General features: G+C 35.2%; 2 long non-coding RNA genes across 2 annotated transcripts in view; one reads left to right on the top strand and one right to left on the bottom strand.

The window, feature by feature from the left end:
- Positions 1-25,944, top strand: part of LOC309642423 — a 364,292-nt gene that overhangs the window by 120,252 nt on the left and 218,096 nt on the right. The gene's annotated exons all lie outside the window — the stretch shown is intronic.
- The window catches only part of LOC309642406, a 319,326-nt gene that overhangs the window by 287,272 nt on the left and 6,110 nt on the right, over positions 1-25,944 (bottom strand). Inside the window, exon 2 of the long non-coding RNA XR_014253167.1 lies at positions 17,303-17,438. This is a non-coding gene — a long non-coding RNA (uncharacterized lncRNA). The remainder of the gene's footprint in view (positions 1-17,302; positions 17,439-25,944) is intronic.

Genomic DNA, 25,944 nt, shown 5'->3' with positions numbered 1-25,944 from the left:
GGAAGAGTTTGTGGATATTGGAAATAAAGGCTTAGAAATACTTGAATATGATCAAGGTTGAAGTTTATGTAGTTATCACTTCCTGAAATAAAGACTTAAAAATCCAGAAGATCAAGAAAAAGTGCAACAGAAGGTATTAAGTTTTTAAAAATATTCTAACACCCTGGGGGTAGGATGTCATTCATGATACACTGCAGAAGTAAAATCAGAAGTTCAGGGAAGGACAGGAAATTTTGACTAGCGAGTTCCTTTTTGGTACTCTTTGCAAGGTTTGTAACTGGAGTCAGAGTAAGGAAACCTGAAATCGTGAACAATGAGGTGAAAACCATTTCTGCTGGTTTAACACTTAAAAAAAATATAGTAATTATGACTAGAGAAAATTTTAGGAGAGAATAGGGCTGACAGGTCTAGTGAACTGCCTTTTTAGCAAAGAGCATCTGTGTCTTTTTCTTTTTTCTAGAGTCAGAGGAAAAACCCACATTATTTTCTATTTTGAGCTGGCCAAGGAAACAATCTTTGAAGTGCAATTTGGTTATACTTCATTCTATATCTTGAAAATTAATAATACGTTGCTGTCCAATCTGTTATTTTCAAACTATCCTTCTTGTTTTGAGAGTAATATTAAAAAAAGACCAATTTTGGGTCCCATATTTGGGAGTAATCAAAGCCAGAGTTTGTGTGAATCAGAGGTCAAAAAGAAACAAAGACTTTTTAAAAATAATTACCTTTCACCCTAGCTATCAAATTTTAGGGCTAAAAAATCAGAGTTAATGGTGTAAACCTAAAGTTATCAAGTTTTTTTTTTACATTATTATACTTAATTAGGGTTATAATACAAGTTTTGTCTAAATTGGGATTCTTTAAAAGTGAAAGAGGGAGGAATAGATCCTTAGTCAGTCAGAACATCAAGACAACATAGGTAAATGAAAACTGCCCACAGAAAAGCAAACATAAAGGTACCCTGTACAGAGGCAGTTGCTTCATCTTTGTATATCTATTCTGCTGTCCTAATGCTTGTGGCACGTCATTCTATGTGGCATCTCAATCTGAAATCTATTTGTAACTCAGTAGCTTCTCTCCTTCTAATTTATTATCTGTGTTTATCCCCTCAGGTAAGCATATCATAGAATCATAATAACCATTCACAGGTGACACCCGTCAGCACTTTCAACTTTCTGTGTTTGATTAGAAAACAGATGCATTTCTATCAGACTAAGCTTGTTTGTTTTCTCTTACTGAAAAAAAAAAAAAAAAACCACTGAGAAATACTTGGTTGCATATTTCCTTTATTTACAAAGGGCTGGAAATAGAACACTACTGGAATTTCTATAAGATAAAAGCAAATATTTATATGTCTACATATCTGAAATTCTGTCATCATCTTCCTAGAAGCAAATCTCAAGAACGTCCTTTTTTTCCTTTAAAAGTTAGTAATATAAAAATTTTGGTCTCAGCTTCTCTGGAGGAGGGGGAAATGACTCATTCAAAAATTTACATTGATCTCTCATCCAAATATATTCTGAATGATAAAACTGATTTCACTTTCCTCTATAAATGTATTATTCAGTAAAAAGAGATTTCTTGACAAGTTAATAGCGACTTCCTGCAGTCTGCTTGAATATTATTGTTCAAATATCAGTTTGTTAATAATAAATATACTTATTTGTATATTTCCTTTTGATGAATACTCCACTCCATTTGCTGCAGTTTTAAGGGGGAAATAAATGAGCCTTCTCAGAATCTCTACAGTAAGGGAAGAGGAATTATACTCACAAACAGTAGCTGCAGCCTAGAGTTCACGCCATTAGAGTTGTAAGTGGATACTATAATACTCTAAACCCTCTCCAAATTTAAGCAGTAAAATATCCGGAAAAATCAGAGGCCAGTTAAACACATACATTTAATTGGTAGCTGTCCACAACTATACATAGAACAATTATCTGAAACATGAATTTAAGTTGGAGTAATTAATTCCAAAAATGTCCGTCTCATTTTGAATTAGCAGTTTATGTTGATTAGAAGGATTCTATTAAGAGATATGAATATAATGGTGAGATCAAATAGATGTATAGAAAGAGGGAAGAGACACCATGGACAATGAGTGGGGATTTGGTCATGGTTCCCTCTGAAAAAAGAAGAAATCTCAGCTTTTCACCAAGTTGAAAGTGGGAAGAAACATCTCAGGGAGATATAGCCCTAACACAGACTACTGTTTCTTGTACAAGTGTGTTATGAAAAGGAAATATGAAGAGTCTGGCTACTTTGAACAGGGATGAGGAAACAGAATTTCCATCTGATATATTCCCCAGACAATATGCCAAACCCCCCTTTGATTCAGAAATAAAGTTATTTAGAGGGACAACAAATCTAAACGTTCCTTCCCCTCCCCCTGCTAGTTCCTTGTGTCACTCAGAATGAGGGTGATACTTGCTATTGGGCTGGCCAAAAAGTTCGTTTGGTTAGTGAATACATTGTTCAATAAAGTTCTTTGTGAAAATGAAAAATACCTTTTATTTTTACTTAAAACCAAACGAACTTTTTGGCCAACCCAATACTATTGAGTCCAGCCCATCTGATCACCATACCTTCTCAGTTGTGTCACCTAAGGATCTTCCTTACACCCTCCTCTGCACCTTCTCTCTACCAACCAAATCCATCTTTCATATTACAGGTTAGAATTATTTCCTAAAATATATATCTGACCATGTCACTTTCCTACTCAAAATCATTTAGTGGAACCTGATCACCTATGGTTTTGAACTCATTAGAATGAACTGCCTGCATCTACAAACCTGTTATGTCAAAATTAAGCAGTTCCCCCTAATACTCAGTACCTTTTATATCTGATTTGTTAATGTTGGGTATATCCTAAGCACCAAGCACACTTCATAAATCCACATATGTATCATTTTATTTATTCATTCACTCACTGAATATTTCTTAGGTACCTTCAGTGTGTACAGAGAAATGGTGGGACAGGGTATAGAACAATGAATAAGGTAGTCAGTCTCTGGCCTCAAGAAACTAGGTAATCAAGCAGGTACTTTCCCCCCTGACTGGGTTAAATGCTTCTCTTCTGGCTTCCCACAGCATCCTAAGCATGCCTTTATCTTAACTCTCATCAAAATATAGAGAAGTATCCTGTTTACTTTCATGTAATCCTAATATACCATGAGCTCCTTGAGGGCGTATAAACATCATTTGCATCTTCATCCCAGCACATGACTTGGTTTTATAAAGTCTGACAAATTTAGAAGTGCCTATATCATGTTTTGAAGATATATAATAATTGCGGTCTGCATAAAAAGTGTGGATTATAAAACAAGAGGTCATAGTTAGGATTTCACATTAAAAACCAGAATTAATATAAAATTTGAAAAACCTTAGAGAAGAATAAAAGTATAAATTATACTGGAGAAGAGAAAACTGTACTAAGGATCTGTCACACACATGCACACACACACACACACAATAAGATCAGAGAGAAATAATGTGACACGTAGATAACATTAAGGAATGGAGATGAAATAACTGGAATATAAACTACACTAAGAATCTAGGGGTCTACCCCGGTGGTGCAGTGGTTGAGAATCCGCCTGCCAATGCGAGGGACATGGGTTCGATCCCTGGTCCAGGAAAACCCCATGTGCCTTGGAGTAACTAAGCCCGTGCGCCACAACTACTGAGCCTGTGCTCTAGAGCCCGCGAGCCACAACTACTGAAGCCCGTGTGCACTAGAGCCCACACTGCAACTACTGAGCCCACGCGCCGCAACTACTGAAGCCCATGTGCCTAGAGCCCGTGCTCTGCGACAAGAGAAGCCACCACAATGAGAAGCCCGCACACCAAAATGAAGAGTAGCCCCTGCTTGCCACAACTAGAGAAAGCCCACGCACAGCAATGAAGACCCAACACAACCAAATAATAAATAAAATTTAAAAAAAAAAGAATCTAGTTATTACGTGACCAACTTGAAGTATGGAGATGAAGTGTTAGAGGATGGATGAATGCTGATGAGAAAAAAGTGGTGTATCATCAGTCAGTGAGAGAAAAATAATGATAATTTAGCATAGAAAATTAAGGATAAGAAATGATTACATGAAAATATAGAAACTTGAATTTGATTGAGGAATACAAAAGAGAAAGATATTAAAAAGAAAAAGGATTTTTCATTTATATGTTTAAGTAAATTATGGACAAAAGCTAGTCAAGAGGATCTGTGATAAGGAAACAGAATGGCTGGTGACTACATACCATTTGGGTTTTAATGGGATAGAAAGTTATTAAAAGTAAAGCTAGAGGAGAGCAGCATTAAAGTCAGCATAAACAAGGAGTGGATTTTATGCAGGCAGAAGTGTTGGAGCATCTTGTGGATTGAACCTATTCAGGTTGTATACGGCAGCAGGGATGTGTAGCATTAAGATATCAGATAGGAGGAAAGAGCCCTGAAGCCAGTGAGAGATCAAGAAGACAGAAGGCATGCACACAGGAGGCAGTCAGTCCAAGGTCAAGGAAAGACATTGGAAAATGGCAGCTGAGTCAGGTAACTCAGAGAACTGAGGCAGGTAACAGGTTTCTAGGAGGATTCGACAGGGAGCATTTGGCTGCAGGGAGAATGAATAATTGTATCATCTGCTCACCCTTGGATGATGCTTGGATTTTGAATTTTATAATTGCTACTGAGTATAAAGAAAAAGAAGAAGCCTCTGTGGGTAAGGAAACATTTGTTACTTCCAAGGCAAAATGCATCTGAATAAGTAAGAAAGGGATTAAAAGAATAGCCAACAACGTGGTTAGAAGAAACTGCACATAAAATAATGCAGGCCACACAAATAGCAAGGGCAGAACCTCTACTTGTGTCAAATAATGATTACACAGGGTTAGAACTAGTGTGAAGATGCAGTTTTACCTACCATCAGTAATTACGTATAAGAAAGAATAGATAATAGATGTTACTCAAAAAGTAATACCACAGGGTTTCAAATATATCATCACCAACAATAAAAAATTACTTAAGGTTTTAAAACCCAAAACCTCTCACTCATGTATGAGGATATCAGTTAATTAATAAAAAGCTGTCAAATAATAGAAAACGGCTTTTGTCCATCTTCCTATTGTCATCAATTTGAAAATCTATGAGGAAATGGATAGGAGAGATATTCAATCTCAGCATGTAGCCTCTAGTAGAGAGCTAGAGGATGCACATGAGAATGTGAAAACAACTAGTAACATTTCAATGTGCAGATTAAATGATGCTGAATAGAATTTACAATGACAACAAAAGAGCCATGAGCCCATGTGACAATATATACAATAAAACTTAAAGAAAAAGTGATAACTGTGATAATGAATGTGCTTCCCAAGGAGAATTAAACATTTTCTCAAGTGAATAAACTTCAAAAAATTAATTACTTCTTTAATATTTTATATTTATCTACTATTCTTAAAATACCCCTGGGAACAACTATGGATAATGAATGTGCTTCCCAAGGAGAATTAAACATTTTCTCAAGTGACTAAACTTCAAAAAATTAATTACTTCTTTAATATTTTATATTTATCTACTATTCTTAAAATACGCCTGGGAACAACTATAATTGTTATGTGTAGGAATTTAGAAAATACATGGTATCATTTTTGTATACAATTTGGGTTCATTCTCCTTTGAAAAACAACTTCTGTCTGACAATCAGCTTTCAGGCCTTTGTTCAGGGGAAGCCGCATTATCACATTAAAACCCAAAGGTCAGACATCTGTGAAACATTGTGTTAAAAGACAAGAAGCTGAGGCAGAAAAATTCTCTCTGCTTCATCTCAATATAAATTGCAGATCAGTGTTCTAGATTGACATTGGCCATCCAATCTGAAATGAACTGTATTATATTTAACATCTAAAATGTCATACTGGGCATTGCATATGGTTTTAATTTTCAACTACCCAGCCTTGTACTTGGTATTGGTACTTTCCAAATGTGCTTTTTGACCTTCAGATGATAGGATTTTATACCTAGGAATGAACAAGCAAAAGCTTTGTTAAATTCATTGTAGCCACTGATTGCTTATTTGCTTATTCATTTATTTAAAATATAGCTTATTTTGTGAGTAAATGATAAAAATATAATTTTAACTAATTCATTTTTAACAGATGGTAACTTACAAAGAAATATACTTTTAGCATTCTGTGCAATGGGAAATATTTGAAAATGGAAACTTGAAAACCATTTCTCAGTAGAATCAAGAATTAACAAATATAATTCTAATAATTACCATATATTTGGTATCTATGCCACATATTTTATATTGAGGGTTGCTAAGCCTCTCAATACAGTTGTTTTAAATGTTCTCAATTTTGTAATTCTCTGGAAAGAGCAGTTTACTATGAAGATAAAATAAAATCCCTTACAGAAGTTCATTCTGAAAAAGCAAAAATTTTTGAAAGAAGAATGTTTTATCTCTTGCCCTTCACCTCAGGTTTTTCCAGATTCCTTTCCAGTATCTGTCCACCTAAAAGTAATGTTAAGGGGAAAAAAATGTTTGGAGCTCCTATCACTATAAATGAAAGTTAACCAAAGGAAAAAACTTTATGTAGAAGTGATAAGCATGGAAGAGAAAGTACAGGTGACTGAATAAAAGGCAATGTACAATAAAGTTAAAGAATGAGCTTTGGAGTCACGCTAGCATTAGAGAATCAAGCTTACCAATTATTAGTTTTGTCAACTTGGAACAATTCACTTCTCTATATTAGCTAATGCCTAAAAGCAGACGATACAATGTAAAATCAATAACATGCATTCTTTTCCTACTAAAATCATTTTTAAAATGAGCCATATTTATTGTCCTGCAATCAGAATATAAATATCTTTCTCACTATTGTATCTGAATAGATTGTATCTGAATAGAATTTTCTACCAAAAGGAATAAATCAGGTATCCCTGAAGAATTGGTTGATTTAGGTGTGGGTCAGAACATGTACAAGATGTTCCTACAACATCTTGTAAAACCAGATAACCAAAATGATATCAAAGGTTACTAGGGTCATGTCAAAAAAGTTTCAGAGACCAATTTGAAGAGCCTCTCCTAGGATACAATTGAGACAATTAGACCATCAATTAGAATGATAATGGCAATTTCTAAACTTCATCAAATATATTTAAATCTATGTGTACATGATGATATCGAAACAAAGCCAAAACCAACAAATTAAAGAAACAGACCAAAATGAAACAGAAGAGCTCATTAGTCACTACTAGAGAATGATAGTTAACTAACTTATTGTGTTGAAAACTGAGTTATAAAGGGAAAGAATCTAGAGTTTATCTTTCCTTAGTATAAAAAGTGTTCCTCAGTGCAAATAAATAATTGATAGGAAAGTTATTTTTTATAAAATTATGCCAATTACTTTTTAAATTAAGAAATGATAGAAATAGAATACCATTATTATCCAACTTCTAATATGTAATGGCTCCTAGAAAAGATCATCAATGGCTGTTAATACCTCATAAAGACAGCCAGACAGCATGTATCTCCTGACAGAAACGTCCACCACCTAAGAAATGTTCTTGCCAAAAAAATGGACCTGACTGTTTAAATCTAATTTTATTTTTTTCCCAGAAATATAGAAGACAATGTAATGCGTTTTCAAGAAATATGACTAGCCCTCCTGTTTGCTGTGTCTTCCACTATGATTTAACAGAAGGACTTGGAGTCATGGCATGTGGGATGAGATTCTGCCTGTCATTTATTAAAAACAGGAAATTTTGAGCAGGTTGCAACTTCTATGAGCTACAGTTTCCTCTAAGAAAGTAACTGAACTCTTAGCCACCCCCTGTATTATGAAACGTTAGGAAAATTAGAGGAGAAAAGTGTGAGCAGAGAGTGAAATTCTGTTAACTAAATTAGAGAAAATCACAGACCAAAAAATAGAGGGAAAGTGATGTTTAGTTATTAAAACTGCACTGCTTACAGTTTGGATTTAATAACCTAGTAAAGTAACCAAAATTGAAAAATGCTCAATATTTCCATGGAGTTTAGAGGTTTAAAAACACTTTCTCATTCATTTCCCCAGATGATCGTCACAAAAGCTCATTAAATATCAAAAAAGTCATAATTTCTTCTTTTTACAGATGAGAAAACTGAAGCTCAAATGTTAAGTAATTAGCCCAATACTCACAAAACTATATTTCACATTTTTCCATTTAATTCATTTATGCATTCATTTATTTAATTAGCACAAATTTATTTAGTATTTTTCATGTTCCAGGAAGTGTACTAGATATTAGGTATACAGTAGTGAGCAAAAAAGACAAGGTAATCTGCCTTCATAGGATTTATCTCACATTCTAGAGGGAGAAATGAACAGGATAAATGTAAACAGGCAAATACATAAAATTTATAATTTGCAAACATAAATTATTTTCAAATAAAAAAAAAGTGCTATACAAATAGCTTAAGAAAGCCTTTGTAAAGGTCTTCTGTTGAGACTGAAGAGAGAAAGAGGAGCCAGTCAAGTGAGGAATGAGAAGAATGCTCCAGGCAGGAGGAACATCATGTTTCAAAGCCTCTCACCTCCTATTTACTAGTCTAGTCCGGCAGTATTAGTGGCACAGTGCTGTGTCTGTTGTGGTTTATGCGGGGCAGGGTAGGTTGGGGAATCTTCCCCCTCTCTATCATAGGTCTCACTTCCTGGGACCATAGCATTTTAGCTAAGTTTACTGTGAAGTTTTTCATGAGACTATAGAGAGGGAGAGACTGAAAGGGAGAAAGGTGAAAATGGTCATGTCTAATACTCTTGTATACATGGTCAGGAAATCTTGGCTCCAGGAAACTTCCACTTGCACGTGGATTTTCTAGACCAAACTGCCTAGAGTGAAGAGACAGGGGCCACGTCAGTAATATTTTCCATATATGGTGGCTCAATTCCATCTTGCAAAATGTGACACTCCCTAAGTTCTTTTAATTATGGCAACAATGTGATACCTCTGTGAGGTTTCCTGATATGCAGAATTTTCTCTCTCTCTCTTCTCGTAAAAACTGTATTTTGCATTAATGAAACCTATTAGACTGTTCATAAAAATCACTGAAAACCTGTATAAGTTCTCTGAGGTTTCTTTCACTATATAGTAGTTTCCTCCACCCCTGCCACAGGAAAGATATTAAGGCATTTTGTGTGAAAGTGTGAGGGATGGAAAAATGAAAAGAGCTGCTCAAAAAAAAGCTGCCTCCTTCTCAAGGCAGTCAAATAATCAACATTTCCACAAGTGTTTTATTTCAAAGGAAGTTATATCTAAGGAAACAAAGAGAAGTTTACTAAAATGATTATGTGTTTCCAGTAAGCCTCATCTTCAACTGCAGCTAAATGTTGCTGGTTGGAATTATAAGCACAGCAGTATTTTATATATTACTGATTGATTTTGAGATTTGAAACTCTAGTGTGGTAAACCTGGGGGAAATGACTAGAGGCAATCATAGATGGGACAAGTACCTCTTATTCATTGCATACAAATAGTTTTACATACAGACCCTCAAATCTGGTGACTGAAAAATGGATTTGGCTAATTCCAGAATAAGAGACTAGTCTCAGAATGATTATGTTGAAGACTCCTAGAACAGAAAAATGTTAAATAGTAAAGTGTTATAGTCACTAACAAGCAGTTTCTAACACAAACCTAGAAGTTGGAAGGATCTGTGCTTTTCCCTCTGCCTAGAAACTTCTGCCTCTTAGTCATATGTCTTGTCATATGTCTTGTCTAACAAATATTTACTCATCTTTCAAGAAACAGTTTTAGCATCACCCATATTTTGGCAATAAAAATATTTCTTACAATTATTTGAACAAAGAGCCAGTGATAGTTAATTTTATGTGTTAACTTGGAGGGTGTTTTTGGATGAGAACATTTAAATCTGTGATTTTTGAGTAAGCAGATCACCCTCCATAATTTGGGTGGGCCTCATCTAATCAGTAGAATGAGTGAATAGAACAAAAAGACTGGCCTGCTAGACTGCCTTTGACTTGATCCTGAACATGGCTATCCTGGGTCTTCACCCACTGGCCTTCAGACTAGAACTGCACCATCGATCCTCCTGAGTCTTCAGCTTCTCAGCCCATCCTACAGATTTTGTACTTCCCTGCCTCCATACTTATGTGACATGGAGACACTCTAACAAAAGAATACTAATCATACTCTTTGTAAACATGGGCAAAATAAATGGGATGGACTGAGACATCATCTCTCTTTTACATTATTATCAGTAGTATTAGTATAGTACTATATTGGAACTTATCTTCTTATTATTATGTTAGTGTAATTTTTATGTCAATTTTTTATATTTTTCATCATTTTTTCTTCCTATTTCTGTAACATTTTCAAATAACTATGAGTTTGTGTTAATTTAAATTTGCAATTAAATAAACCTTGTATAATGCTAACTCTGACATTTATTACTATAGGCATTACTTCCCATATATGACAGGATATGATAGGATATGTATACACATACACACATACACACACGAAGGGATACATTTATAACCCACAAAATAGGGGTCAATTATTCAATATGGATTTATTAACATTCTTAGTATGAACCTGACACCTTATGAGGTTCTACTGGTTAGGATTATATTTCGTTGTGAGTAGCAAAGATTTGAAAAGTAGCATCTTAGCCAAAATAGACATTAATTCTTCTATAAAAGAAAAGGAACTAAAAATTTGATAGTTCAGAGTGAGTACTGTCAGGATAGCAGACTTATTTTCTCTTGTTCCCTGGAAGAGTCTCCACATAATCCAGGATGGCTATTAAGAGCTTTAGCCATCACATCAACATTCTAAGCAATAGGTAAAAAGGATGGTTCCTCTTCCCTTTTAAGGAAACTTTATGGGACAATAAAAAAATTTCTATTTACACCTCAACAGCCAACCACTGCAAGAGATGTTATGAAATATATCCTTTTATTGTGGCGGCAATGTCTCCAGTATTTTGTTTAGTTAAGTAAAAAGCAGAGAGATGATACCTAGAGGAATCCAGTAGTTTCTGCCATACCATTGGAAGAATCCAAAGTAAATTCCTTACTATTTTTTTTATTGGAGTATAGTTGCTTTACAATGTTGTGTTAGTTTCTGCTGTACAATGAAGTGAATCAGGTATATGTATACATATATCCCCTTCCTCTTGGCCCTCCCTCCCACCCCCAGCCGCCATCTCCCATCCCATCTATCTAGGTCAACACAGAGCACCTAGCTGAGCTCCCTGTGCTATGAAGCAGGTTCCCACTATTTTACACATGGTAGTGGATATATGTCAATCCTAAACTCCCAATTCGTCCCACCATTCCCTTCCCCCACTGTGTCCACATATTATAGAGAAACTCAAATCTGGTCAAGAAGTCAAAACTATAATGTATGAATCTAAGTATAAATCTTGTAATATGGATCATGAGGGATGGAGGACTTCAAGAAATAAAGAGCAGCCTGACATGAAACAGAAACCACAGAATTTAGGCCCTAAGTAAATATTTGTTGAATGACTGAATTAGCAATCCAAGGGACATTCTCAATATAGGTGCTGAAAGTAAGTCCAGCTCAATGTGATACAAGTTTGTGAAAAACCATAGATCAGCAATTCATCTTAATGCACTGAATCATCTTTAGTACGAGAATTCTGGCTCTCAGAACTACCAGAGTCCTTAAAAGAACATCTAGTATAATCCCTTACCTTTAGTAAAGAATTATGATTCTCATTTTAGAGGTAAGAGCCAGAGATATCAAGTGACTCAGATATGGGAACACAGCTCAAGTCATCACTTGAGATCTAGAATACCTGGTTGTTTTTTCCATTTTATTGCTTATTCAGAGAGTTATATTTTCCATTTCATTGTTTATTCAGATGTGTTAACCCTATTTGGGAACTTTGGGGAATAGTTACATAATAAATAGACACTTATGAAAGTTGTATTAATCACATCACTTCTGAAGTGTGTGTGCTATCCTTTCTAAGAGGGAATAATGGTCAGCTATTAATTAGTAAGAAACTTCCTAATGAACAAAATCCTTCCTTTTCCCATATACAATATTATTTCTATTTGACAAAGCTTATAGCATCTCTAGAGACAAGTCCAATAGCCCAACATGTGGGAAAATAAATACACCTCATTAATCTTCATTATAGATCTGTGAGGGAGGTTACTATTGGCATAAATTGCATGTAGGGTGAAAACTTGAAAAAAATTAGAGGTGAAGTAAGGACTCAAAAGCCTTTTTCTCTTTGTCTCTGTTCTTCCTTTCAGGAAGAGTAAGAGACAAAACGATGGAGAGCAAAAGAAAAGATAAACAAAATTACATCATGCACAGTATTCATATTTTTGAAAATGTCCAAAGTTTACTTATGACCTACCCAGCATAGTTAACTCATTATCCATGTTCCTTTGTGTTGATGGCTTTATTTTTTACAGATGACTGGTAATTACAGTGTTAATTGAAGGACCAATCACTAGTTTTTCCTGAGCTTTTCACTGATATAATGGGAATAATTTATTTTGAGCACAAATAATAAAACTGCTTTAGCACAAAGGTGAAAATTAGGAGCACTATAAATTTTACTTGATGTTGCTTTGCCAGTGGACAAACTTTTCAGCAGACAATTTTGTACTGTCCTGTTCAAGATCTATAGCAATTCCACTGAAGTTTCTGAAGGATGTGTTTCTCATTGCACTCACTAGGTACCATCATGAAATTTTAAAGAGGAAACACTATCAGAATAGACAATAAATGAAGAGGAATAACATTATCAGTTGTTAGATAGTTCTCTAAAGTTCTTTAAAGGTCATTGAGCCTGTTTCCTTCCCTTCATACTTGAAGGCATTTCAGCCTGTGGAGGTGCAGCTCATTCAAAATAATGTAGCTGGGTAAAGGTGGATCCAAGCCTAGATACCAGTCTCTTAATTATGTATCCATTTCTCTTTCTTGTTAAGGAAAAAATCTATTTAATTTTAAAAACACTAAGAAGATCACCAAAAATATCAGTAGAAGGACTACCCCCCTACTTTTCATTCCTTACAAGAAAAGATTGATTTGTCCAGAAGCAGATGACCTTCTTCACCTGTTATTTGAATTCCAATATACTTTACCTTTGTTTTTTCTTCACTCTTCTTATATTTTCATTGTGTTTCATTTAAACACAATGAACCTACAATTATGTAGGTTAACCTAGGAACCTACAATTATGATAGGTCAGAATGTGACTCACTCTCAAAAAACATACAAGACAGACATGGCAGAGACATAATTTCATTAGTGGAAAGTGAAGAATTACATACTGAAGTTCAGCTTGAAAATTGTTCAAGTGAGAGAAATGCCCACATTCACTCCTCATCCTATTTGTTCATTAATTTTGGGATAATTACATTCATTTTGCACACCTAGATATATTTTCATGAGAAACATAGTAAAGTTTCGTAAGCATTAAATGTACCATTACATATATTTTTAAATTTAAATTATAATATGTTCTGATTTCTGTTTTTTCTATTTAAATAAATCCCTTACATATAGAAATATACATCCAATTGCCCTTCCTTCTTCCCTATTGAGAAACTGAATGTGTGTGTATTTAATAAAAAGAAGTACTGATTAAGTAGAGGAAAGTTTTAAATTCAAGTTAAAATCCAGTCTTAAAACACAAACTATTCTTTGTCTATATTATTGTTCACTTTTAATGTCCTTCCATGATCCATTTCTCTCGACAAGGCAGTAAGATAAAAGCATTCCAGTTATCTATAATAGAAAATGCAATTTCATTCCCAAAGAACAAATAAAGCATGGTACTAAAAGGTTGTAGGATGAATAAAACTGACCCAATCAATTATTAAGTAGTTAAAGAAATGTGGCCTTCAGAGCTATGGTTAGATAATTGTAGATGGTTCAAAGCTATGGAATCACATTCTGTTTCAAACTGATGAAGTATATGTATTGGTCAACTCGGACTGCCATAACAAAGCACCACAGACTTGGGTGCCTAAAACAACAGAAATTTATTTCTCATAGTTCTGGAACCTGGAAATCTAAGATTAAGGTACCAGCAAGATTGTTTTTTGTGATGCCTCTTTCCTGGGCTCCAGAAAGTCACCTTCTTGCTATGTCCTCACATGGCCTTTTCTCTGTATGTGACACTCCTCGTGTCTCTTCCTCTTCTTATAAGGAGAGCAGTCTTATTGGATCAGGGCCAACCTTTATGACCTCATTTAACCTTAATTACCTACTTAAAGTCCATATCTCCAAATAGTCATATAGGGGGGTTAGGGCTTAACATATAAATCTGGGGGAGACACAATGGAGTCCGTAACAGTATGAACTTCAAAAACCATTATAAAGTATTGTATACTATGGATCAATAGCAGTGATTACAATTTGCATCTGGAGCCAGTAACCTTGGACTATCCATATGCCATGTTATTTTTATTGTCCATCCTTCCATCTATTTTAATGGCTATATCTCTATCCAGGATTGCCATGGCATTCTGGGTATATGAATAGTATAATGTGAAGCAATCTGAACTGTTCTTTTTTAAATTTTTTAAAATATTTATTTATTTTATTTTTATGGCTGCATCAGGTCTTAGCTGTGGCACATGGGATCATCCTTGAGGCATGCGGGATCTTTCGTTGCAATGCACAGGCTTCTCTCTAGTTATGGTGTGCAGGCTCCAGAGCACGTGGGCTCTGTAGTTTGCAGCACGTGGGCTCTCTAGTTGAGGCGCAGGAGCTCAGTAGTTGTGGTGCGCGGGATCAGTTGCCCCATGGCATGTGGGATCTTAGTTCCCCGACAAGGAATCAAACCCACGTCCCCTGCATTGGAAGGTGGATTCTTTACCACTGGACCACCAGGGAAGTCCCCTGAACTGTTCTTACTGTCTAATTGATATGCAGATAGTAACATTAGTATCTAAAATTAAGAACTCACTACATGCCAAGCAATCTGCTAATTTATTTATATTTATTATCTTATTTAATCCTCCTAACAAGTACATTAATTTTATGAAGTAGAATTATTTTCAGCAATTTACATAAGAAAACGTAATACTTAGAGAAGTTAAATCCTTTGTCAAAAGTACCACCTCTGCCTCCCTAAGGCCTATGCACCTGTTAGAGTTTGCCCAGACCCTAATTCTTTGCTTAAGCCCTCAATCCCTATTTAATTGATAAAGACCCAAAATGTAAAGCTCAGTTTCTTTAGGATCAGCTTCTTACTTGTTGTTAAAGCCATCATAAGTTAGTCAAGCATTGCAGTTTAAATTCTCTTGCACAGACGCAGCAATTAAAAGTCAAATATGCATGGTGTGACATATTCCTCTACAAGCATTAATAGTGCTCTCCCCATCCACTGAAATTCAAAAGCCAAGCCACAGGCCCTGGACAAATGGACTCCTCAAGTACTACATGTGTTCTTCCCCAAATGTGATTTTTATCCCTTAAAACTACAGATCTCCCCTATTTTGCAGGTTTAGGGTCTAGAACCATAAACCAGATGGCATGGAGGTCACTCCATGAGCAAGTTCATTCTTACTGGGAGGAAGTGAGAGGGAGAGGTAGGGCCAAACCTTCTCTGTTTTTCCTTCCAAATTCACCAATCGATACTCCTACCTCCCCTAGAGTGAAGTATGTGAGAAGCAGAAAGAACCAGTAGTGCTCACATCAAGGCATTTACTCTTCAAAATCCTGCCTCAGTAGTAATTATAATTTACAGACTTATTTATATAACTGCTGAAATTTGATTTAACCAGAATTATGAAGAAATTCTCCATTAGAGAGATGCGGAAGGGGATATGTCGTTGTGTGTGTGTGTGTGTGTGTGTGTGTGTGTGTGTGTGCGCGCGCGCGCAATTTCAGGTCAGGTCATACGAGAGAATTGCACCCTCATCTGCCATAAATGGATATAGGATGATACTGAAAATAGAAAACTCAATTTTAAGCATATTTTATATATATGAAAGGAAATAGAAGAAATAGCTGAAGAGTTCAAAGTAGTTGCTTCAAAGTAGCATAACCCAGGGGTGGGGCAAAGTAGTTGCTAGGAAAATATCTTTTTTATTTTTTAAGATTTGTAGTATTATTTGACCCAAATATACACATACATATATATATATATATATATATATATATATATATATATATATATATGGCTTTGATATAAATTTTAAATACCATGGAATAATAACAAAAGAAATATCACATCTTTGTCTGTTATTCTAACACCTAATTTAGCCAAGAAAACAAAAGAAAAGGGAAGAAGGAAGGAAATAAAGTAATTCAAAAACAACTGGTTCTGGTAGCAGGTAGAAACTTATGGTCACGATTAAGACAATGACGTTGCATCTCTGTAGGTGCTTTTTTACAAGGAAAAAACAGAAAATGTTGCAGCATAAATATTTTCAAAATGCATTTTTAGAGATCCATGCCAGCTCTCAAGTTCTCTAGAGCTGCACTGTCCGATATGGTAACCATCAGCTACATGTAGCTATTTAAAATTAAATTTAAAATAATAAAATTTAAATAAAATTTTAAATTCTATCCCTCACATTAGCCACATTTCATATGCTCCAAAGCCACATATGGCTTATGGCAATCTTTTTAGATAGCAAAAATAAACATTTCCATTATTGCATAAATTTCTATTCGAAAGCACTGCTCTAGGACTTGCTGTTTATATGCTGAATTTGCACAAGACTATACCCTGAAACCCACTATCTTGAAGAGAAATAAACAAACCTGCCAAGGTATCAATGTCTTTATAAAACCAAATATTTTTATATCATTTAGACACAAGTTTGATATTCTAGCCCTGAACTGGGACTACTTCATTCAGATTCTACAGGTATTTGTTAAGCACTAATTGTGTGCCAGGCAGTGTGCTGGATACTAAGAAAACAATGTTACTCAAGATGTTCAAAATCCAGACAAGTAACATCAGCAAAATGATGGAATAGGAAGCCCCAGACCTCAGTGCACTAGAGAAACATCAACATACATCCTCAGAAGCTTCTATGAGAACTCCAGAAATCAGTTAGGAAGATGCAGCACCCAGGCAAGCTCAAATCCAAGAACAGCCACAATGAAACAGCTAAGAAAAGCTGTTTAATTCCAACCATGCTCCCAAAGCTAGCATAGTTTGCAATTGGGAGGAAAAGTCCAATTGCGGTTTCTCCTTTGGGAAGGAAAGAGAAGGGGAGAATGTACATTTAAAGTTCTAGATTGTGGGGGGACTACTTTCTGTCTCATCTGACTCAGGGCACTGACAGGGAATTGGCATACCTTGAGTGTCAGGGGGCTGCAGAGAACAAAAGAGAATTCAGCAGATTGTGGCAGCACTAGAGAAGTGGTAAAACTGCAGACAAAACAGCCACCATTCACCATGATCAGGAGTAAGCACCCAGTTTGTGTCTTCTCCCTAGAGAGAGAAAAAAAGAGTAGAGCATAAGTCCAATGTTCTTGCTTTTGTGGGTGCAGTCTGAGAGACTGGTTTCTGTCTCATCTGATGGGGAGCGCTAACAGAACAGTTATACTTTGGACACTTGGTGGGTGCACAGAGCTTGGTGGCTTCAGGCAGAGCCAGAGAAAAGCAGCAAACCTTTCTAATTGTGAAATCACATACACAAAGCAAGAGAAGGTACATGCTCAGAAAAAGTTGGAAAGGCCCCCAAAAATCTGTAGCTGGGTTGATGGGTGAAAGTCTTTCCTTGAATGAAGCCAGTCCATAAGACTGGAAGAGTTGTCTATTTTTTTCAACTGTATGACTCCCAACACAAAGTTACAAGGCACATGAAGAAACAGGGAAATATGGCCCAATCAAAGGAATAAAATACACCTCCAGAAACTGACCCTAAAGAAAGTAGCACAGTATTGTTAACTATAGTCACATTGTTGTAAAGCAGATCTCTAGAACTTATTCACCTTCATTAAATGAATCTTTATACCCATTGATCAACTCCCAATTTCCTCCTCTCCCCAGCCCCGGGCAGCCAACATTCTACTTTTTGTTTCCAAGAGATTGATCACTTTATTGATTTCATATAAGGTATCTAAAGTTAGATTTCAGGTTATATGTTTTTTACCACAATAAAAAAAAAGGAATTTAAAAAAAAAGATGCTCAGGATCCATCCGGGCTTTGAATAATTAAATAAGACTATACACTACTGTTCAAAACAGTGTGATAAGAGCTATTATAGGACAGTATAGAGTGATAAGGGAGAATAGAAGAGAAGCACTTAGCTAACGTCTAAGGCTGTGAGGATCATCAGGAAAGGCCTTCCAGAAGAACTGGTATCAAAGCTAGGGATGAAAAACTAGTGGCACTTTCCACACAAACATGCAAGTTTAGAAGATGAGGTAGTATTTGTTTCAGTCAAAAGGAAAAGTATGTAAGAAAGGTTAAGGGCAACAGAAAGCATGTTTTAATTTGTAGTGGGGAAGTATGGGGTAGAGGGAATGGTGAAGTGATAAGGAGAGAATGAAGAGAAAAATCTTAGTAAGAAGTTGTAATCAGGGACTGTATCACATAGGGACTAGTAAAATATTTAAAGAGTATGATCTCCCAAGCATTCATCTAATAGACTGTAATTTTCATATTTGTTTTAGTCACACCCTGAACAATACTCTCCACATCATATACAGTGTGTTGAATGTATTAAATATTCAATAAGTATGCACCGAAAGACAATAAAGTAATGTAAATATATGTTCGGATTTGCATTTTAGAAAGTTCTACTTACATTTGGAAAAAGGGATTGTAAAAGGCTATCATAATATTAATTCTGAACAGTCTTTGTACTTGCATCTGAAAAGAACAACCATAATGCCATATATATTATGAAGCATACTATATACCTGTTAAGGCTAATGTATATATCTATAACTATAGCTAAATGTCTGCATGCATGTGTGTGTATAAAATGTTTATGATGTTAGCATAATAGTATTTTAATGATGCATTTATATATTTCTCCTCTGTTGACAGTTTTATTCTCACTTCCAAAATTTGTATAACACTCTTATATGTAAGACTATTAGAGAGTTGGGGCCAAGAGAGTAAACATATGCACCCTCAGCACATTCTTAGTTACATCTTGCATAAAAAGTTTAGGTGCTAATGGTATATCAAGAAGGCAGAGTTATCAGTTAAATGAAATATCTATTAGCCTGGGAACAGAAGTTCCAACAAAGGCACAGACTGCATTAACAGTTGTATGGGCATTATCCATGATACGTTTGTCCTTGGCGTTCAAAGATAATAGCTAGTGGATGGTTTTCTCTCAATATGTGAACATATATGGAAAACCACAAGTGTGTGACCAGCTGCTCACAGGTGAAAGGTCTATCGAGCCCTTCATTTTTGGTAGCTCAACCCCTCTGACTCATGCCCTACATATGCCATGGATTGGGAAAATGTACAGAATCCGCTATTGTTTTACACCAATTCAATCGACTTGTTGCTGTTTCCCACTACTGCACAGCTGTATCAAAGGGTCTGCGTGCTGCCTCAGGGGTCATAACTATAAGCTCTATAGCAGATGATTTTTAGGTAGAGCGTCAATTGTGACTTTCATAAAAACTGTTTGAGAGCCACAGCATACATGACTGGAAGGGATGACAAATTTTAAGTAAAGCCTTTAATTTTATAAATAAGAAAACATAAGTTTACAGAATTTAAATTGATAGGCAATAATGCTACATTGGTTAGTTACACAATTGAGGCTGGTGCTCTTTCCAATATATAATGTTGTTATTAAAGTAGTCCATTGACAAAAGCATTCTTCCTTTCCTTTCCTTTTCTTTTTTCTTCCTTTATTCTTTCTTTCCTTTTTTTCTTCCCCCTTCCTTTCTTCCTTCCTTCCTTCCATCCTTCCTTCCTTCTTTCCTTTTATTTAGGCAACCACTCATTTGCTAATTCACTTATTCACATTTTTTTTTTGCCGAGCACCTAGTGTGTTCTAAGATCAATGCTAATTGCTAAAGCATAAAAAATATAAGCTATAACCACAGCTATAAAAATACTAGCTAAGGCTTCAGGAAGAGTGTATAGACTCACTTTTCCCTGTTCCTTCTAAGTATAATTATACACCCTGGAAATTATTTCATAGACAACAGTAAGAGAAATCTGAAAGCTGAAAAAAGAATGTGTACTGGCTAGAGAGTGCAGGATTTGAGGAATAACAACATGGCAAGTTACCTGGGTTTTCTTTTCATCTCCCATATACCTTGGACTGGGCAATGGAGAGGACTGCCACAAGAAATGACCAACAGGCATAAAAGAAAAAAGGCAAAAAGAGAGGAAGAAAGAAAGATTGATAGCAAGACAGAATAAGAAAGAAGAGAGGGAGGAAGAAAGAAAAAACAGACCTGCTCTTTCTAACCAAAGGACTGGGAAAGTAGAAACCTAACAGAGACCTGATGGAGAACCCCAAGCAGTTCTCCACAAAGAGGGCCTCTGTTGATGATCCAATGCACCAACAGCAGTGGCAACAGCAAAGCCTCAGCCATCCCGGCCCCTGCTCCATACCTTAGGTCAGGTGAGTGCTGTGATCTCCCAGCAGCAGCAGAAACAAACTCCTAGCTCTCTTATCACCCAATCCAGAACCAGGGCCCAGAGAGTGGTCCCATCTTCTCATATCTACTGCAATAGCAAAGCCCTGTGACTTCCTGGCTTCTACCCAGTGGTATAAGGGGACTAGGTCCAGTGGATTCCTGCCTCACCCAGAATATTTCAGTGCCCCCACAGATGGCTCCAATAAGGCTTAAGCAGGAGTCCCAGCAGCACCAGAAAACAAAGAAGACAAAAATAACATTGCAAGGGCTCAGAAACTAAATATTCATAGGAATTAAAGTCAGAGAAGTAGACTATAACTTACACACTAAACTTAAACAGAACAACTGCCTGCTAAAATAGAATACTTAGGAACAAGAGTCCCCCAACAAAATAAATGTCCAGGATACAACTGAAAAAATCATTCATTATATCAAGAAACTGGAGAACAAGAATTTAATGAGAAAAGATAATCAAGGAATGCCAATATGGAGATTAATCTTATATTGAAATTATCTGACAAGATTTTTAAAAGCAACTGCTTTAAAATTCCTTTAGAAATCAATTACAAATTCTCACAAGACACACGAAAACAGAAAATTTCAGCACAGAAATAGAAGTTACATAAAATAACTAAAAGGAAATTTTAGAATTGAAAACTACAATAACTGAAATTTTTTTTAAAAACTCACTAGTTGTACTCAATAGAGTGTTAATGAAAAGGACAGAATCACTGAACTTGAAGACAGACCAACAGAACAGAAGTTTCTGTAGAAAAATTTAAAAGAGCAAAAATTCATATTATCAGAATACAGAAGAGAAAGAATGTGGTACTGGAAAAGGATTTGAAGAAACAATGGCTGAACACTTGCCAAACTTGGCAAAAGAAACAAATCTACACACTCAAACATGTGAGAACCTCAAACAACCCCAAAGAAATCCACACCAAGACATAACAAAATTAAAATTCTAAATATTAAATAAAAAGAAAAAAATCGTAAAAATAGCCAGAGGAAAAGAATGTATTACCTATAAAGGAACAGCAATTTAAATTACAATGGATTTCCTATCTGAAACCATGCAGGCCAGAAGGAAGTGGCACAACATTTTTTTTAGGTGGTGAAAGAAAATAACTGTCAATTCTAAAAAGGAACCAGAAATTCTATATCCAGTGATGAAACTATCCACCAGGAATAGAGGAAATAAAGACATTCTCAGTCAAAGGAACACCAAAATAATTTGTGCTAGCAAATCTACCCTTAAATAATGACTAAAGAAAGCTCTCTCAACACAAAGAAAGTGATAACAGAAGAAGACAGGGATCTTTAGAAAGGAAAGAAGAACAATGAACTGGATAGTAAATATAACAGACTATTCTTCATCACAGGAGCTTCTTTTAGCAAATATTTTGATTAAAATAAAAGTTATAACTATCTGATGTGGTGCTAAATGTATTAGACAATTATATTTTTAAAATGGAGAGGGTAAAGGGACCTAAAGAGAAGCAAATGTTCTACACTTCTAAGTTGTAAAACATTGACACAATAGCTTGTGATAAGTTATATATGTATACAGCAATACGTATGACAACCACATAGAAAATTATACAAGTGGATATACTCAAGCCATCGTAAATAAAAATGTAACTCTAAAAGATGTTTAGGTAATCTAAGAAAGGCTAGAAGAAGGAAACAAAGGAACAAGAAACACAAGAACAAACAGAAACAATAATGACAAAATTAAACCCCAACATATACATAATTTCTTTATATGTTAAAATGTCTAAACACACAAATTAAAAGACAGAGATTGGCAGAATAGATCCAACTCATAATTCAACCATACTCTGTATACAAATCATTAACTGAATTAAGAAAAGATGATTAATCTTATAAGATACCTTGGGATATATAATTATAATACAATACCTTGGAAAAATTTTAATGAGTGAAGGGTTTTTTGATGTAATTTCATTTGACATAAAATTTTAATATAGGCAATAAGTATCTTTGTACACGTTAATAAAAATATTGATATTTAGATATTTAAAACTGACAAAATAACTGACAAAAATACCAGTAAATCACTACTTTCAAAATGGCACAGTACATTGTGACACCGAAATAATGAAAACCTGTATTTTAGTCACCATGATTTTTAAAAAATTTTACTTACTTGGAAACTAAAATAACTGTCTAAATTATTGCTTTTGAACATAGTGTATCTATGTGATATAAAGGGACATGTTTGCCAGGATTGAGTTGAGTTTTATTTTTTAATGCATTTCATTTAGTGGAAATATAAATTTACCTGAAGATTTATGACTTTTTTCTCATAATCATATTTAAACAGAATAAAAAATTTCAAAGGGATGAGTAATTTCTACAGCAATATTGTAGAGTAGATGTATAAGGATGAAATGGGGGGAAATCCCTAGATTATGTCTTTGTTCTTCCCCTTGCTTTTCCAAGCCACCCACTTTGTGCACCTATGAGATATTAGTTGTCCCTGGATGAATCTCCGTGGCTGTTGAGTGGTAAAAAACAAATATATTTAGCACTTAGCTTAATCTACGAAGAGAAACAGATAATTCTTCTTGAACTGAAAGGGAAAGATTTATATAGATAAGGTGAAATTATCTCCCTTCAAAATTAGAGGAAAGCAATGGGAATAATCTAAACATGATTATAAGTGCAACAGATACATAAAAATGAGTTTGAGAATTAAAAATAATCCCTTTAGCTTTCAGGCTTTCACCATGTTGATTTGGTTCATTACAGTCAGAAAACAAAGAGTAAGAAGCTGGAGGGTTAGACAGTGATTAGAAATGATTCAAAAGGCTTTCATGGGCATTTACTCCTAGCAAGATATCCTTTCTCATGAGGGTCTTGCAATTTGGTTCTGATGGTCCATATCCAAATTGCATGGTTGCTGAGCATTGTTAGAAGAATGAGACTGAAACAGGGAATGGAACAGGGTGTAAGATAGAATCTATCCATCTGGAACTAGCAAACCAAGGCAAGAATTACCTTATGGTCTGCAATTTAGAGGCTAAACATGGAGATTCTTCCTAAAACAAGATGTAGTACGTTGATCTGAAAATTCCAGCAAAGCACAGTTGTAGCAAACATCAAACTATCACTGACTCTCAGAATCATAGCTCATAGTAAAGTAGTAATAGCTTTATGAGCTAAATGTTAAGTCTTTGGAAGGGTATTTCTTAGTTGTTTTAGTGAAACCCAAAATTAGAGTTTTAAGTTTAATGACTAAGTTGACACTGAAAAATGAATAATAGGGCATTGTGAAAGGTAAAAATTGTAAATCATGTTAAACAATCATGCAATTGGAGGAGATAGTTTATTGGAAAACAAGTCTAATCCATGTTGTATACATTTAAGCATTTACTGAGTACTTACATGACAGACTATTCCCAAATAATTTCTGCAGTTATTCATGTTCTGGCTTTATTTAAAATGACTCCTAAAAGCAGCTGATGGACATGGAAACTAAAATGTTAATAACATCCACTATGTGTCGAACATAGATCTAGATATTTTCCAGAAATTCTTTTACTCGGTTTTTCACAAGAAACCTGCTCATCATTATCCCTATTCAATAAATGAGAAAATAGAATTCATGATTTCATTTAAATTGTCCAAGGTCACAAATGCACTAGGTAGTTGAACTGAAATTGAACCTGAATCTCTTACTATAAAGACCATGTTCTTTGCCTTTTGCCATGAATTGTGCTATAATAAACCTGATTTTCACCATCTTCAGGGGGCAACTAATTTCCTCTGATGAAATATGACTCTCTCAGCTGTTGAAAATGTACAATGTTGAAAATGCTGGTCACTGAAATGCTATAATTGAAGAGAATCTAAAAAACTATTTGTACTAAGACATGTCCTCTCTCAACTGAAATTCCCAATAAATAAAGCTTTTAAAGTTTCAGAAACCATAAATATAAGGCACACATATTTTGGGGGTAAAGCACTACTATTGCATGTATGTAGAACAGAAAAAAAACAAAATAACAAAGCAGGGACTTCCCTGGTGACACAGTGGTTAAGAATCCACCTGCCAATGCAGGGGACACAAGTTCGAGCCCTGGTCCAGGAAGATCCCACGTGCCGCGGAGCAACTAAGCCCGTGTGCCACAACTACTAAGCCTGCACTCTAGAGCCCGCGAGCCACAACCACTGAGTCTGCGCGGCACAACTACTGAAGCCCGTGCGCCTAGAGCCCATGCTCCGCAACAGGAGAAGCCACCACAATGAGAAGCCCACCGCAACGAAGACCCAATGCAGCCAAATAAGTAAATAAACAAATAAATAAATAAATTTAAAATAAATAAAATAAAATTCTAAAAAAATAATAAAACAAAGCAATTTCGAATCAATTTTAAAAACATTTACTGAGAATCAGGTAAAGAATAAGATGCTGATGACATAAGAAAAACAGGCCTTCAACAAAGGCTGAATTTTATTGCTGAAAATCTCTCTGGCCTAACTCCAATCAGTTCACATAGAAAGAGCTAATCTGGTGTCAGACATATTTCAGATTTAGGTTTGCAACTTAACTACAGTAGTTCTGTGGCCTTGGTAACATTACTTCAGTTAGACTTTCCTGAGTTTCTGTTTTTTTTCTCTTAATCGGGAATAATAAGTTAGTTCAGAGAGTTTCTGTGTGGCAATTAAATGAAAGAATTTTTTTTTAAGTCTAGCTTAGTGCCTTGAATTAATAAATGTGAAGTTCATCCATGCAGAACAAAATTCCCACAGATGCCAGGTTTAAGGAGGACTAAATCCATTTTCTTTTCCATATTTCAAAATTTGCACATCAGTTTAGAAGTTGCCATTGTTTTTTTCAAAACACAAAGATGATCAGCTCTTGAAATGTTCAGAGAGAGCAGTTATGAAGGAAAAAATACCTAATTGTGTCAGAGCAAATTATCTAGCTTTGTCAATAAAATATTACTGTGTCCTGTTAATGAAGTATTTAATCTTCTGCCTGCTTTCTTTTAAACAAGGTGAGGTTATTGTGTCAAATACTTTGATTTGAACGTTAAATTTTTTCCAAAGTCTAACTGGTCCACCTCTATGTTGGTGTTTAAGATAGTTACCTGGAGAGAGAAGTGTTTACCTAGAGTTTGGCCTCACCAGTTCCAGAGAATTCCTGGAGACACTTGGCTGGTTCACTGTCCTATGCAATAAGTATACCAAGTATTTCCTGAAAATTATTGGCAGCCTAGCTTTGTAATAACACACAGTGGTAAAAATAAAAATAAATGGAAAAAAACAGAGACAAACCAAAACCATTATCCATATCTTCCAACCTAATACAATGCAAATCATAAAAAATCCCAGCAGG

This window comes from Balaenoptera physalus (genome assembly GCF_965194825.1).
Source record: "Balaenoptera physalus genome assembly, chromosome: 14".
Taxonomy (NCBI): Eukaryota; Metazoa; Chordata; class Mammalia; order Artiodactyla; family Balaenopteridae; genus Balaenoptera; species Balaenoptera physalus.
This window is presented reverse-complemented; position numbering and strand designations above follow the sequence as displayed.